Source organism: Xenopus laevis, chromosome 5L, assembly GCF_017654675.1.
Source record: "Xenopus laevis strain J_2021 chromosome 5L, Xenopus_laevis_v10.1, whole genome shotgun sequence".
NCBI classification, from domain to species: Eukaryota; Metazoa; Chordata; class Amphibia; order Anura; family Pipidae; genus Xenopus; species Xenopus laevis.
Genome location: NC_054379.1, coordinates 110,430,141 through 110,447,573, shown reverse-complemented (window position 1 = coordinate 110,447,573; position 17,433 = coordinate 110,430,141). Strand labels below are relative to the sequence as shown.

The window sequence follows — 17,433 nt, the reverse complement described above, 5'->3', positions numbered from 1 at the left end:
TTCCGCAAGTGCTTTGCTGCAATTATACATCACTGACATCAGTCACCTGGTGTATAAGGTAACAAGTTCTCACTGAATGTGGAGCCAGACTTGTTTGTAATGGGCAAACTAAGTTCATGCTGATAACGTCTATACTTGTACCATAAAGAAAGCTGAACTCTCAAGTTCAACTGCTTTGCTATGTTTAACTGCCCTTTAATATCTATGAATGGCATGTGATACTCTTTCATAGGAGTAACATATACTTTGACAACATATTCGTGTAGGAGCTCTCAGTATGATTCTTGGCCAAGTTTGTATTTTTCTAGAGTGGATAAGGACAGACCTTTCAGTATGATTCTAGACTGGAAAAGCTGCATCCCCCCCCTCGTTACAATTCTAGACTGGAAAAGGAGTCTTTCAGCAGGATTTTAAATGGCAGAAGCAGGCATCGCTAAAACTATTCTAGATCAGAGAAGCACAGCCCTCTCAGTATAGACCGAAGCAGAACCCAGAGTACATAAAAAGGAACAGTTCAGTGTATAAATAAAAACTGGGTAAATATAAAAAAATTTCTGATATAGTTAGTTAGCCAAAAATTTAATTTATACAATGCAGATAACCTTTTTCTACCAGATTCTGCTTTCTGAGGATCCTGGAAATTTTAGTATGTTATAGTCGAAGGGCCTGTGGAAGTCTGATATACCTAAAGCATATATTTTTGAAGATACATATATTACATTCTAAATAAACAGAACTTTCTGTTGCCTGTTAAGCATTACTCTTTATTTAAAATACTGACTCGTTAGATCATTCTCCATACACACTAACTGGATGCACAAAAGGGCACACTGCCTCTGGTAACATTATACAGGTATGGGATCCGTTATCTGGAAACCAGTTATCCAGAAAAATTTATATTACGGAAAGGTTGTGTCCCAGAGACTCTATTTTATCCACATAATACAAATTTGATAAAAATTATTTTCTATAATATCTGTAATAATAAAACAATATGTTGTACTTGATCTAAGATATAATTAATCCTTATGTGAGGCAAAACCAGTGTATTGGGTTTATTTAAAATTTTTCTAGTATTTTCTTAAGGTATGAAGATCCAAATCACAGAAAGATCCATTATCCAGAAAACCCCAGGTCCCATACATGTACCATCTTCCTGCTGAGCTTATCAGAGGGAAATACCTATGCTCACATGATGTTGTGAACCATAGCAGACCCCATTCCAACTGCCCTCTCTCACCTCTTGAAATAAAAGGTACAGTGTCAATATTACCCATTTTATATGCATTTTGCAGAATGCCAAAAAATGCTAATGTAAAAATTAGTTTTTGTAATGGACACAACACTGCAGGCTCTGTAGTTGGCTTCTCCCCCAGCTACTGGCTGAATCCTGGGATGTTAGGTTTGTAAGGGCAACAGGTTCCAGACATTATTACAGGCTATAATAATTACAGGCACTATTTTTTGGATACATGGACTGAGAGGTTTCAAAGTAATAATCAAATGACAAGAGACTGGACATGCACTTTTGGGCAACTACAATGGAAGTCAAATTGGTTATTTTAAGAGATCCAATGTCACATATTTGGGTACTTAAACGTTACTCTTTAAAACTGCCAAAATCTTGCAGATTGCCATTGCCCTACAAGATGAAGGTCCAAAGTCCAGCAAACCTGATATCTTTTTGTTTTGAAGAGAAGTTTGGTAAATCGTGCTAAATAAACAAAACTGTTTTGGATGCCTGTTAAGCATTATTCTTTAATTAAACACAGGCTTCTTTTTAAAAGTTATGTTTTCTTGGCAAAGATACATTTTGGCAAAATCAAAACAGTGCAGAGTTTTTACTCTGTAGGGACCTATAAAATATGCTGACTTGAATGGTATTTTTTACTGGGAATACACAAAAAATACTTGAAACAGGGATCCATTTAAGGGCACCTAAAAATCTTCCCCTACTAGAGGTGTGGGCTAACATATGGAAATAGAACCTCCACCATGAGCTGCAACAATTGCTTATTGTATATGCTTTCTCTGCACTGGAAGAGCAGAAATGTTGGTTTTAATATCTTAAGTCTGGCTCTTAAATCCAGGAGTGGATTTTTGCTGACTCTGGAAACCTGTGGGCCTGAGGCATGTTTCTCACTCGCTATGTGCATGCATGTGGCGTAGACAAGCCAATGTGTTCCCCAGATCTATGTATAATGAACTAGCTAAGGCACTTGCTCATTATTCGTTTATGTGACACAACATGGTCGCCCACACCTGGAGCTCCATCCCGGTGCAGGGGCCAAAGTGCTCAATAGGGGAGTTTTGTTAGAAAAATACTATTTCTTACCAATCCAGAATGCAGGCTCTGTTAACCTGCACCTCTGGTGGGGAACCAATTTTCAGGTGATAGGTGCCATTTAAATAACCCACAATGCCAAGCCTTTTTTATTTGTCTCTTCTTTAGACCATTGACACATAAGCCACTGACAGATAACACATTACGGCACAGATTTACCTGCAGAAAGCAATTTTTTTCAATCAATTGCCTGATGGTTAACCACTATTCCTTATGCATAGAATTTATTGCAGCTAAATTAATCACTGATCATGAGAAGCGGCCTGTGTTTAAAGGAATGATTTGGTAACTTTTCTCTAAAACAGCTAAAGCATAAAATCCACAAGTTACAAGGCAGGTTAGTAATTAATTCAGGTTTAGATTACACAGCAGTAGAGAAACTATTATAGACAGCATCAGAGTTGATTAGTAAGCATCTTTGCTGCAGAAGTTTATCTTTTTTAGACAGATGTGATCTCACTACCTGCTAACGGTTTGATAATTTATGTCGATTCCAAAGCTCACTGGCCTACTCCAGCCTGGAGCACAATGAGCACACAAAGTGTAGTCTACACAAGAAAAATAAGATATAATATAATCAAAAATGCGGGGAGCTGGAGTGGCTAACATTATAGGCATGGATCATGAGTGTTACAGGTGTACTGTGTCTCTAGGCTAGTGCATTCAATCCAGTACACAAGACCCTTATTCTATATTGCATTCATATATTTACTTTTCAGTACATCTTTAATTTATAAATTGTTATTGAAAGTCTTTTTTCTGCTATAAGAGATATGTATGTACTCATGGAAGCTTTAAGCTTTAAATGCACCACAGTGCTGTCCAAAGTGCACAAAGCGAGAACTACCGTGTATACTCGAGTATAAGCCGACCCGAGTATAAGCCGAGATACCTAATTTTACCTACAACAACTGGGAAAACGTATTGACTCTAGTATAAGCCTAGACACAACTACAGCCTTGTCTCCCAGCAGTGCACATTCTGCCAAAGCGACCCCCCCAGCGATCAACCGGACTTCTTTGCAAAGTTGATGGTGACAGAGAATTGCCGGTGGTGACTGATTACTGTGTGCATTGTCCCACTGTCCCACTACCATGTACAGAGGGTGCTGTTTGATATTGCCATCACTGTTAATCTTTCGTATAACCAACAGAGGGAGCTGTGTGATATTGCAGTCACTGTTAATCTTTCATATAACCAACAGAGGGTGCTGTGTGATATTGCAGTCACTGTTAATCTTTCATATAACCAACAGAGGGTGCTGTGTGATATTGCAGTCACTGTTAATCTTTCATATAACCAACAGAGGGCACTGTGTGATATTGCAGTCACTGTTATTCTTCCATATAACCAACAGATGGCGCGGTGTGATATTGCAGTCACTGTTCTTTCATATAACCAACAGAGGGTGCTGTGTGATATTGCAGTCACTGTTATTCTTTCATATAACCAACAGATGGCGCTGTGTTATATTGCAGTCACTGTTATTCTTTCATATAACCAACAGAGGGCACACTGTCATTCTTTCATACAACCAACAGATGGCGCTGTGTGATATTGCAGTCACTGTTATTCTTTCATATAACCAACAGAGGGCATTGTGGGATATTGCAGTCTCTCCCCTAGTGTACTGTTGGTATAGGAATGATTAAAAGTGACTGCAATCTCAGCTACTCCGGTCGGGTACCGCTGACCCGAGTATAAGCCGAGGTAGACTTTTTCAGCACATTTTGGATGCTGAAAAACTCGGCTTATACTCGGGTATATACGGTACTAACTGATAACAAATGTCTATATGAGGCTATGGAGTTTTTGGTAAACAGTGGGGGTCATTTATCAACTCTGGGTAAATTTGCCCATGGGCAGTAAACCATGGCAACCAATCAATTTGGTGCATTCATTGTTCTACTTGCAGCTGGCTTTAAAAAGTTAATCACGGATTGGCAAGCCCGGATTTGTGGAAAGGCCACCAAGGCCCGGGCCTAGGGCAGCAGAATTTTAGGGGGCAGCATGCTGCCCAACCACAGCCACATTGGTTCAGAAGCACTGGTTATGCACAAGAGATACATTTGTTTTTAAATTTTACAGTGCAGCTATCCAGATTGCTCCGGTCCCAATGATGAAAATTTGTGCAAATAAAGGGAAGGGGATGGGGGGGACAACTGCAGCGGGACTAGGGGCGCCTGCTACGTAAATTCGGCTCTGCGGATTGGTTGCTATAACTGCCCATGGGCAAATTTGATAAATGAGCCCCGGTGACTTTAAACTTGAGTTAATACTGCAAGCTGTACAGTACATTGAGAGCCTCTGAGTAGGGCAAGAGATTCTGTAGGCTAGAGAATGATAAAAGTCTTGAGAACTTTTGCATATTAACCTATATAAGAAGAAAAAAAGAGAGAGAGAGAATAACATATCCATAGATCTGATGCTAAAAAACACGTCTTTAACAACCTCAGATGCATGACTAAGTTTCATTTCCAGCAAAGGGAAATTATTTCTGCCCACCATTAAACTGCATGGAATAGAAACTACATTGTGCTTCTTGGACAGCTTATTTTGCTTCACTACCAGTGAAACTGACACATAATACCCAAAGCTTCCAAACAAACAGATATGGACATGGTAACAGGTTTTCCCCTTTGCTTTTCAGTTCTCTTCCAAATACCATTAACTACTTGATTGCCATCTGTCATTGAGTGCAACAACCACCACCTGATTTTAAAAACTTTATAGCATGCATTTTTGACTGAAAATAGCTTGGGGGGTTTCTGCATCAGTGAGTGGACCTTACCCATAGATATTTGCCATGATCAACCATGATAAATAAAAGTCCCTTAAAATAAACTGTCTGGAGTATCAAAGGAAAGCAAGAGGTGAATATAAACTGTAGGCCTGTAGATAACTGCATTAAAATCCAGGTATCATCACTATCAGTTAATATGTGTCTGTGGTAGCACAGTGGTGCAAAACATCACCATTCAATTAGAAATATGTTTAACTAATGCATCCTTTAAATGACGGACATTTGCTTATATACCAACCAATGAAGGGAGAACAATGTGTCAGTAATATGACTCTTGTTATCACAACATTTGCCTATTGGGAGTATGGAGGAAGAGAGGGGCTTGAAATGAATTTGTTTTTCATGAAAGTTACATCTCAGCTTCTATTTTAAATTGCTCAAAATAAACATTCTTGTTATTTAGCTTATGGTGCGACTATTCACTCGAGGATTCAGAGTTTGGAAAAACAACTATTTACCAGTGATCCTTTCGTGGTCACAACTCTCAAATTTACGTGCCAGAGGAACATGCTGCCAAGGCAAAGTAATTAAAGGCAGTTTCTGAGAAATAATGAAAAGGTGAAGTGTTTGTTTTTACCATGGCCACAAAGGAAGTGGAAATGCTTATTACATAGGTCTGTACACAAGTTTCTGTACCTTAGTGACAGTGTTTGATTTATTTAATGTTTAGAGCCAAGAGGACATTACAAATCAGATTCCCAGATCACTATGGATTGTTCCGTTACATTACAAATCAACAGACTTTCCAAAATAGCAAACTATTTCACAAAAGCAGCCTGCAGTTAGCTGGCACAAGGCAAAGAATGAAACAAACCGCAAATACAAACAAGCTCTTATAACAAAGGCATGTTCCAAACCCAGCCTTTAACTGTGCTGCAAGGCTACTTTTAGTGCATGTTCTCCTACAAATTTTCACATTTGGCAAGGTTTATAAGTGGGCATTGCCCTGCAATAAAGAACACATGCCACCTGATTCAAATCTGCTATGGAGTCCCAGGCAACACTACAGAGAGAAAGGCTACGGAAGACAGCAGCTCTGAGAATTTCTTGCAAGCCACAATGTTCTTTCAGTCATATAAACACAAAGGGCAAACTTGTCTCATGTCCAAATGTTTTTAGGAATTCTCTAAAAAGCTTCTGTGAGTGCCACAGCATCATGAACACAGCCAGAGCATGTTATGCTTTGCTAAAATCCAATTCATCACAGGAATAGCTCAAGTACACAGCCAAATTGGCTGTTTTTATCCATATCAGGTATTTCAAGCTTGTGGCTTTCAAAATCTTTGTGGATTTCTACTCACATATAATAGCCATAGGTATGAGCCACAGGTTAGGCATTCCTGATATAATCCACGATTTATAATGCATTTACATACATTAATTTCTACTACTACTGCTGTAATGCAACGAAAAGCTGCTCTATATTTTCCCACATCAGCCAAATGTATACAGGAAGAGTAAATCTAAATAAGACAGATGCAGGCTGGGGTTTCCTGTAAGAAAGCCAGGGCATTTACTTAGCCACCTAGATGTGGAAAATGAGATGTCCAAAGTTATATCCCTGAAGCTAAAATAAACTTCGGCCCTTCAGTCAAATTAAGTATTTCAATGATAGTTTTAAAGTTGGCCAGTGGTAGGGCTTGCAGATATAGTGCAACAAGTTTGATATGGTTAAAGGCAGCTTGTTCTGATCCGACGCGATGAGAGGAAGCAGATGTGATGAGGCAGATGCGCCTAATATAAGTAATAGGAATGTCGGACCTACAAGCTGCGTGCAACGACACGACTGTTGGATGCGAATGCCATGCGTTGCGTCTTCATCCGACAGTCGTGTCGGATGCACGCAGCTTGTAGGTACAACATTCCTATTACTTACTTTACATTTGGAGCATCCAACACTTCGCATTCGCTTCCTCTCGTCATGTCAGATCTGAAGAAGGCACACAGTGTGTTTCAGCCCTAATTCATAGTCAAATCACAAAATTTCTACCCATCAAGTTGGGGGTTGCACTATTCATCCACTGGGGTTGACCAGTTCTTCTATAAACCTCACCCTTCCTTACACAAAACCAAAAATAAGGTTGATTTTCTAAATATTTTTTTACAAGGTGGAAACATTGGCTTGCACTTGTGTTATAATACTAATTCATAATACAATAGATACATGAGGGAAATAAGCCTTTAGGATAAGGTTTATGGAGAGCCCACAATGCAACACGTCTTTAGCTGTGGTCGCTACAGTGAAATACCAATATACTTTGGGGCTAATATAATAAATTGTCTCAAGTTTGCTATATGTCTAGTAATTCATAGCAAACCATCAGCAGGTAGCAAATATTGGTACTAATTGGAAAACAAGTATCTGATTATTACAGTTAAAAAGATATGTGTCATCACCTGACAAAGGAGCAAGCCTCCAAAACGTTGTGCGTGTTTGGCTTGACATGAGTGTAAACAGAGGATTTTCCGTTTCTGCATCATACCTGCGTACTACTGGAGGGTTTGTAGTGCTCTACATACTTTGTGGGAGTGCCGTCTACTACTACCTAGGAACCAGCGAATATTAATAGGAGAATCTCTGTGAGCACGTGACCTTCCTTTTTACAATACTAGATGTGGGCAAACATAAGGCATTTTATTATATATCCCTGTAGAATCTTTATAATACTTAATACAAAACCTCAATGTTTTATTAGTGGGATCTATCAATTCACCTGGTGTAACACATAGTAACTAAATATTTAAGTGATATGGACACTACTACTACTCTTCAAAATATGGATGTTGTGGCTCCAGGTAAAATGTGCAAAACAAAAATATTTACTTATGGAGAACTCCATAATAGGGACAAAGGCACATTACACGCAACTGCTGTCAGAGACAAGCACCTTCATCAAGGGGTCCTGGTGGCTCAGACTATTGATACAATGTAAGACAGATTGACAGACTTGTCTTTACTGGGAAACTAAGACTTTGAAACACTGTTTAAAAAGTAACACCCAGGAGTTACACAAATGCGGCTTACAATAGCAATTGTTTTTTACAAATAACTTTAAACACACTGAAAATTTTTAATAAAAGTATATTGGAAAGTTGCTAAAAATTATATTTAGGCAAATTTTTATTTTGGGGTTGACTTGCCCTTTAAGTATCCACTACAGTTTGATATTTTTTTTTGTAAAGTCAGTTTCCCTACATAGTTAACACATACCCTTCTTATTCACAGGGCTAAGTTTCCCTTTCTTTTTCTAGAACTGATAAGTACATCATCCTATGATGATTATACATACTACAAATATATACTTATCTATATAAATATATTTCTACATATACATCTCACAATAAAAAACAACTTTCTGCTGCCTCCAACCCTAAGCTTGATATTTGTATGTTAAGATTTTCCCCTTAATCCTTGGGCCCACCAGAGGTCACCAGAGCATTGCAGCAGTTCAACATGTACTTCTTGTTTTTTACATTAGTCTGAAATGTTTTACATATTTTTTTTTAGACACAAATCCTTCTTTGTCTGTTTTGATATGTTCATAGTTAAAGGAGACATTTTGTGTAAAAATTAAGAACGTACCAGTGCATTATATTCATTTAGATATAGAAAATGTGTGCTTTAAAAAGCAGTGTTTCAGGATGATTTATTTCATATGATGAATATTTCAGCAAAAACCCTAATAATCCCTCCCTTCTCTTCCACTTCCTGCTCCCTGAATTCCCAGGCTGTGCAGTGGAGCCGACGGCTCTCATCTCACTGCACTGTAGGACAGGAACCAATCAACAGCTAGCAGGACCTGATAGGGAACTGAAGCCTGTGCTTGTGTGACTGCAGGGCTGTGATTGGCTGTCCCCCTCCTACTGTGCTGCTGGCAGGGACCATTAGGACACACCCACCTTGAAACACAGACAGGGACCAGAGAACATCTATAGGGGGCTCCAATAAAGGGGCTATTTTTAAAGATAATAATTTTTAGCACCATGTAAAAGCAACACCATATATTACTTATAATTGCCTACAAAATTAGAGTTTTTTCTTTAATCCTATGTCTCCTTTAACAAGCACAGTTTGTCTTTCAAACAAAATGTGTGATGGGAAATCATCTTCAGTAGAATTTGTTTTACTGTTTGGAGATAACTGGCTTTTGTTTTGTTAATAAAAGCAAAATGATTTTTTAGTGCCTGTGTACCAGAGGTGATAGGCTAAGGGGTTTATTGGCCAGTGAGTCCAAGGCCACCAGTTTTAATAGAGTTTGAATCACAAAACACAGGACATGGATTTTTTTAGAATGCTTCAGATCACCAAAGGGTTTGGAGCTCACTGTTGCAGTTAACATGCCAAACTTCTGGGAGTTGTCAGAATGTTGCTTGCAATGTTTAGCCAGACATTTCAGATAAATACAAACTTTAAAAAGCAACAATGATGTTATTTTGTAGTTTTTATTGCTGTTGCTATAAATCATGTACAGTGTCAATAGTTTTTTTTTACTTTCACATAGATATCCCTAGATCTCTAGAATTAAATACCACCCTATTATAACAAATTGTATATTATAGTGCTATGTTATGCCTATAGCAGTACATCATTTTCAGTATTTGTAAGTAAAGCAGCTTTAGTACTGGGTGCAGTAAATGAGTTATAATTTGCAGTGGTGAATCAAAAATGCAAGTGCAGCAATACTGTTAAAGGGGACATTGATCCCTAAAATATTTTGTGTACAGTACTAAAAAAATTCAACTTTTATTTCTAAATGTGATTGCTATTGAATGCAGCATTTGCATATTCCTTTCTCTGCTCCAAGTGATCCTAGGACCGCTCCAGCCAACATAGAGGCTGAATTCCAACACTCTGATCAAAATAATTGACCTTGAAGGAACAGTGACACCAAAAACTGTTTTCTTCCGAAACACTGCTATAGTTTATATAAACAAGTTGCTGTGTACCAAGGGAAGCAACTGAATAGGACTAAATGGTTAAATAGTTTCTCTTACTCAATGGAACTGAATGTGTTGCAGTGGGACCTGGATTTTACTATTAAGTGCTGTTCTTATATGTACCAGGCAGCGGTTATCTTGTGTTAGGGAGCTGCTATCTGGTTACCCTCCCATTGTTCTGTTAGGCTGCTGGGGGGGGGGGTGATTTCTCTGTGACTTGCAGTACAGCAGTAAAGAGCACAAGTCACATGATTGGGGGCAGCTGGGAAACTGACAATATGTTGTATATTAAATATAAAAAAAATCGTTTTTCTCTTTTGAGAAACGGATTTCAGTACAGAATTCTGCTGGAGCAGCACTATTAAAGGGGTTGTTCACCTTCCAAACACTTTTTTCAATTTAGTTGTTTTTTTTTGTTCCCCAGAAATAAAGACTTTTTTCAACTACTTTCCATTATTTATTTTTTACTGTTTTTCTATAATCTAAGTTTAAAGTTGAATGTTCGTGTGTCTGGTGTTTGAGTCTGGCAGCTCAGTAATTCAGGTGTAGACTCTGAACTGTTACAATTTTGCAACATTTAGTTGATACATTTCTCAGCAGCATCTCTGGTGTATTAGCAACAATTGTATCAAGTCTAACAGCTGCCTGTAATGAAACCCAGAGATTCTGCTCAGCAGGGACAAAGATAAGAAATGTATCAACTAAATGTATCCATTTACAGAGAGAAAGTGAAAAATGACACTTTACACTTCAATATTAGAAAAACGGTCACACATAGAAAATAGAAAGTCATTGGAAAAAGTCATTATTTCTGGTGATCAACTACTAGTTGTTGGAAAGTGAACCACTCCTTTAACTGATGCATTTTGGGGGAAAAAAAATTCCCATGACAGTATCCCTTTAAGGACATATACGACATACAGTAGCATGTGCAGGGCGTGAGAAAAACTAAATGGGCATGCAATCGCCATGAATAGTATTTTTCTATACAAGTGACCCAAATAGTTTAAAGTATTTTTTATTTTTTTTATTAAACTGAGCACATGTAGTGAATATATACTGCTTTGGTGGTAACTTGCAAGTGGCTATAAAGTAACAAAGTGATCAGGAATGGACCCTGATAGCGGTCTGGTCTACCATGATTGCAGCAAGGTTCTATCATTAATGGTGCAGTTCAACACACTGATAATCAATGTGAAGCAAATACAGAACATGCCCAAAGGGAAGGCTGACATTGCTTGTCTTGGCCTTAATAATGAATGTTTGCTGTGACTCTCTCATTCCAAGAATAGCTCTCTTGGGAAAATGCAGCAACTGGAAAAAAATTTTTTCAAGATCAGCTAAAACACAGGTGCAAACAAGTTAACCCAATGTGATTATCATGTGCAAATAAGGCATTGGTGAAAGCAAACATGGGACAATTGATCCAGAATTCTTGGGAACTGGAGTTTTGTAGATCCAGGGCACATTAATTATTTTAAGCATGGTCTTTGAAGGTTACTAGGAATTCAAAGTGAAATAAAAATACATTAGTGTTGTCTTGTCATCCGCATGAATTTTATGCTAGCTCAGTTATTGTCTTATTTCATAGAAATGCATATTTAGAATGACCGTAAAAAGGACACTTTTGCCATCTTTCAGGATGATTGGTTTCTGTATGTTAAATCCCATACCTGTATCTAATTTATCATTACAATTGTTGTATGAACAATGCAAAGAACGGGCAGGAACTGCCTCCAAGTATTCTCCGCAAGACCATGCACCATTCTGAGTGGATTTATATGCTTCAAGTATACCACAATGTCAAAGAGTGCAATGAATAGGGCTTATACATCATTTTGCCTATTGCTTTAATCAGAAAGAAATCTGTTTTTTGTTGTTTTGTTGTTTTTTTTATTTCCTGAGCTATACAGGGCAATTAAAGACACTCTAGCTACTTGCAAGATAGATAATTAGATTACCAATATACAACCCCCCCCCCTACAGACTTTGCTGTGACTGTTTTGTTAACAGGAGTCATTTATTCAGGGAGAATGTCTGTGAAGATCAAACATTGAGTAGCTTCAGTTTCCTTTGTGGCTCAAGAAATAACCAAAAACAGAGTTTTCGCTTTTAAAAATGTCTCTTAAAGAAACAGTTACATTTAAAATATTAAAGTGTTTCAAGTAATTAAAATATAATGCACTGTTGTCCTGACTGGTAGGACAGGTGTGTTTGCTTCAGAAACAGGGCTACAGTTAATATAAATAAGCTGTTGTGTTGCCATGTGGCAGCCATTCTAGTTGAAATAGGGCTAAATGGCAAGGGTTAAATAGCAGATTTTAACCCATTGTATTCTACAAAGCTCATCTGCTATGTAACCTGCTCCTCTACTCTTTTTTTCAAATTGAATGGTTGCCTCCATGGCTACATGGTTTATATAAAAACTATAGTAGTCTTTCTGAAGCAAGCGGTTTTTTTCATTGCAGGATACCGACAGTACCTTATATTTAATTACATTTTCACTTTTTGGTGTATTCAGTTAAAAGATATTTTGCCCAAACTTCAGTTTTAGCAGTATTTCTCTGTATTTGGCAACATATTATGTTGTTTATCTCTTTATTTTAATTATATGCATAGTCACAGCTGAAAAAAGCAGCCCCATAGCCTGATGCTACCACCACCACCACAATATAATAAACTGTAAGCATGATGATCTTTATGGTATGTACAGTGGTAGGTGTGCACAGGCGCAATACCTTAGAGATACTTTAAAGTACTTTCTTGTTTTTATCTGACACACAAAACATTTACACAACATTTCAGTTGGTTCGTTGTCTAGGCGTGCATTAAAGGGGAACTGTCAGAAATAATTGTAAATAAGTGAATGTAAAATTGATGAGGGTAGTATTCCAAGAACTTTGTCATTTACATTCATTATTTATTTATTCCAAGATATCAAAGTATACATGAACTGCTAAAAGGAATGATGTTTCCAACATCGCCACCTGTTGGTCAGTTTCTGACCACTCTGACCACTATGTAGTCAAGGAAGTTGTCAGGAGAGAGAAAGAGGCTGCTCTGATGTCTTTCTGCTTAGGAAAAAAAATAGAAACCTTTCTCAAATCTTTTCTAAGCAGAAGAAAATCAACAGCCTTTTCCTTTCTCCCGACAATTTCCTTGACTACTTGATGGTCAGACTGGTCGGTAACTGACCAGCAGGTGGTGCTGTTGGAACAAAATTCAATCATATTAACAGTACATGAAACCTTTAATATCTTTGAATAAATATACAGTATGTACATTGCAAAAGTTCTTAAAATAGCACTCTCATCAATTTTACACAGACTTATTTTAAAGGTTTACTTATCCTTTAAGGGAAGCTTTGCATCTTGTTTAATGCTCCAGAATGGGAGAATTTGAAAAGAATTTAAATTATCCAGCTTTTTATGTTTAGGTGACTGGTCCAATTTAACATGGTTCTTTTGTGCCACCCAACTTTTTGGGCCAGTGTTATGCAGCAAACTCTTGACCCCACACCTAGAGAGAAGTAAGGAGGTGGCAGTGTCATGCTGTGTTGTTGTTTTCATCCAGTGGGTTTAGGAATCTGGATAATGTAGATGAAATCTGTGGTATTTTAACAGCATTCAAAGCTGGAACATACCACATATTGAATATTTTACTGCTCAAAAAGTCTACAGCATATCACTAACTGTGTGAGGAACATTTACTAAACAGAATAGTTAACTTGTTTTTTAACTTGTCTTAAGATGTCATCATAATCTGAAAAAAGTAATTTTAAAAAACAGTTTGAGTTGCTAAACTTTAAAAAACAAAATCAGAAGAAAAGGTGTAAGATTACAAAATACTTTAAATGTAAAGGTTATAACCCTAGACAATAGTTTAAAATCGACACTTGTGCTACACCATGTTTGAGGCAAATTTCCTTTGTTTTCAAATATTTCAAATGTACCAAAAGGAAAAGTGCTCGTAGCCTCCTAGTGAAGAGCTACTATAAAATTGTGCATTTCCCTCAATGCTTTTGAAAACTCATTGATATAAATAGGAAGAGTTATTGGAGTGATATCATGACAATTTTGTATTTCCGCTGCTTTCTATTCAGGATTAAGCAGGTTACAAATACAGTAAACTGTGTTACAAAGCTAAGTGGCTGTTGTCTGGGTTGTATTTGCTTTGTGACAAACTGTTCCTGCAGTCCATATTTATCCTTGTCAAACAAAGAATGAAAGATGGCTGAAGGAAAGATACAGTACAGTATGTTCCACAGCAGGTTGCAGCATGATGAGGATTTAATGTGTAACGAGTCACCAAGGAAGAAATCAATAGTGTAGAGTGTGCTTGTGTCAAACAGAAATGTCACTCGAGGAACAGCAAAGACGTTTGAGAGTTATTGGAACAGAAGAGTCAGCTGGGAATAGTGAGACAAGCAGTACTGGAATGGACTGTAACTGTGTGACATATTAAAAACAATTCCATCATCCCACTGCTTACAGGTCCATTGCATAACCAGTTGGTGTATGGTACAAAACAAACAGCCATTCTTTATTTTAGTTCTGTGTCCTACACCTCGGTTGGAAAATGATTAAAAGTCCCTCTAATGGTGATATGCAATTATAGACACATTTAAAGGGAATGTAACCCCAAAAAATAAAGTTTTGCCTAATGACAGTTGTTTGGTATTACATTTTCTCTTTCCAAATATACATTCAATAAAGTGATATTATAGTTACATGTAAATGTAACTGCTACTAAAAGCAGTATCTGTCATTTTTTAATCTAGGCATTGTTGGTTCCAATTGCTAAAACAGTGATTAACAGATAACTACTACCTTCCAATTTAATTTAAAACCATTCCAAATACGTTATTAATGTATGTTGGAAAGTTCTATAGAATTACATTTTCTTTCATTAGGCAAAACGATATTTTTGGATTTACATTCCTTTTAAAATCAGGTCTGTCTGGCCATAATTAAGCATTGTTATAAGATATAGAATGGGCCTGCCAAAACCGTCCTGATTTTCCAAAAAAAAATCACTGGCTAATTGAGGGAAATTATAAAAGGGGTGGTTCTCCTTTAAGTTTAGCTTTAGTATATCACAAAATTACTTTCAAGTTTTCAAATGGGGGTCACTGACCCCATCTAAAAAACAAATGCTCTGTAAGGGTCCACATGTATTGTTATGGTTACTTTTTATTACTCATCTTTCTATTCAGGCCTCTCCTATTCATATTCAAGTCCCTTATTCAAATCAAAGCTTGGCTGCTAGGGTAATTTGGACCGTAGAAGCCAGATTGCTGAAATAGCAAACTGGAGATCTGCTGAATAAAAAGCTAAATAACTTGAAAAGCACAAAGAATAACAAATTACAACCAATTGCATATTGTATCAGAATACAACACTATACGTCACACTAAAAGTAAATTTCAAGGTGAACAACACCTTCAAATATCATGTGTCCTTTAGTAGGGTGCAACATAGCTGAATAATCAAGTCTCTGCATCTAAGGGCAGAGACACACGGGAAGATTCAGGGAGATTAAAGCCTTCCTGCCAGCTAGACGGAGTGCTTCGTTTTCCAAAGTCGGGCAAAGTTTCCTTGTGAGGCAAAACAAAGCGCTCAGAGTGCCACCCCGCCGGCGAATTGGATTCTAGAAGGGTGACTAAATCTCCCCGAATATTCACGTCTGTCTCTGCCCAAAGGGCGAAGACATACAGAGCTACTAGTAGCAGCTACAAAATAGACAATAGTGATAATTGGCGTTGGCAGGGTCTTTTTTTGGCATTTTGTAGCCGTGACAAACAGCTGCTACTAGTAGCTCAGTGTGTCTTTACACTAATAGTGCCTGTAAAGCAGTAGCTAGAGGTAGGAAAATGCTAAAGCAAGTATAACAGATTAAGGGTGGCCCAGCGACAAATCTCCTCTTCTGAGGGCGATTAATCTTCCTGTACTGCCTTCCCACCAGACATAATATTCGGATTTCTGATGTCGCCCGAAGTCAACTTTGGAAATGTGAAAAGAGACAGCCAGTGATTCGTATTCGAGCCGGTGGGAAGGCAGTACAGGGAGATTAATCGCCCTCAGAAGAGGAGATTTGTCGCTAGGCGACTAATCTAATCAACCTTAGAGGGCAACAGTAAGGAACAGAACTTTTTATCTGTGTTGCTCACTTACCAAGAGGTTGTGAGTGATTGAAAAGCTGAAGGTCCCTAGATCAAATACTTTATCTAAAAAGGCCAAAAAAAATTTGTGTTGTCCCGTTACACAACAAAAAAATTAATCTCTAAGAATGTTACATATGTTCTTGAAATCTATGCACTTAACAAGCTCACTCACTGCTTGCTTTTCAGCTAGCAGGAAATTCTTCTTACATCTTAAATAGGTATCAGCTTTCAGTGATATTTCTATCTCCCTTTGGTCGTCCACATTGGATATTTTGTTTGCTGTATCTTTGGCTCAATTCACAACTTCTCTGTACATATCTTACTAATGAAAGTTAAATATAAATCTAATAGATGAATCAACGGAATGATTTCCAGGGAGGTCAGATTTCCATCACATTACACAGCTTGTCAGGCTTCTTTGTAGTCCATACCGTGTCCTACTGCCAATAGCACAAAATCCACATGACTCGTGATTAGAAGCCTTGGGATGTGATCTGTGACTTGAATAAACAGCTTTGTAGGAATTACCATCAAGACTGTAGTGGAATTCCCTAAGAGATATTTATAACAGGGAGTAGTTTCATATCATCAGTCTCAAAACGCGTAAATGTGATTAGGTGATTAGAGATTCTTTAAAAGGTTACTACCCGCATAGTATAGATTGAACACATATGAAAAGACCAATAACAATTTTCGACCAATAACCCTGAAAAGATGCTTCCCTGGCACAGCACTAACTATATTAAAAACTGTGCAGAGTGTGAACTATTTACCTGATTAGTAATGAGGACACTGATAGCTGATTGCTACGTACAGACATTTCATATTCTAATGTTATTTTTCACCTTCAGGTTGTGAAACTAGTATCCCACACAATTGCCAACGCTGTTTTGTGGTAACTTGTAACTTCTGTTCTGTGAAATGATTCATATATAGTAGAACACAGGGAAGTCACAGCGTCCCTCAGAGTGACTAGAAAATCACAGTTATCGGTGTTTAGAAGATACACCAATGTCGATTTTAAACTATTGTCTAGGGTTATAGACTGCAGGCATATGGACACTGACATCTTTATAGTTCTAGCTACAATCTCCAGTTATATTTATTAGCACTTCATTAAGATGGTTAGTTTTTCATTTTTCAGTTTTCATTCTCTTAAAATGCAAGAGGATTCCTCAACTACTG

At 37.6% G+C, this 17,433-nt stretch overlaps 1 protein-coding gene across 8 annotated transcripts in view; it reads right to left on the bottom strand.

Moving 5' to 3' along the window:
* lpp.L (LIM domain containing preferred translocation partner in lipoma L homeolog) overlaps positions 1 to 17,433 on the bottom strand; it is a 198,532-nt gene that overhangs the window by 73,507 nt on the left and 107,592 nt on the right.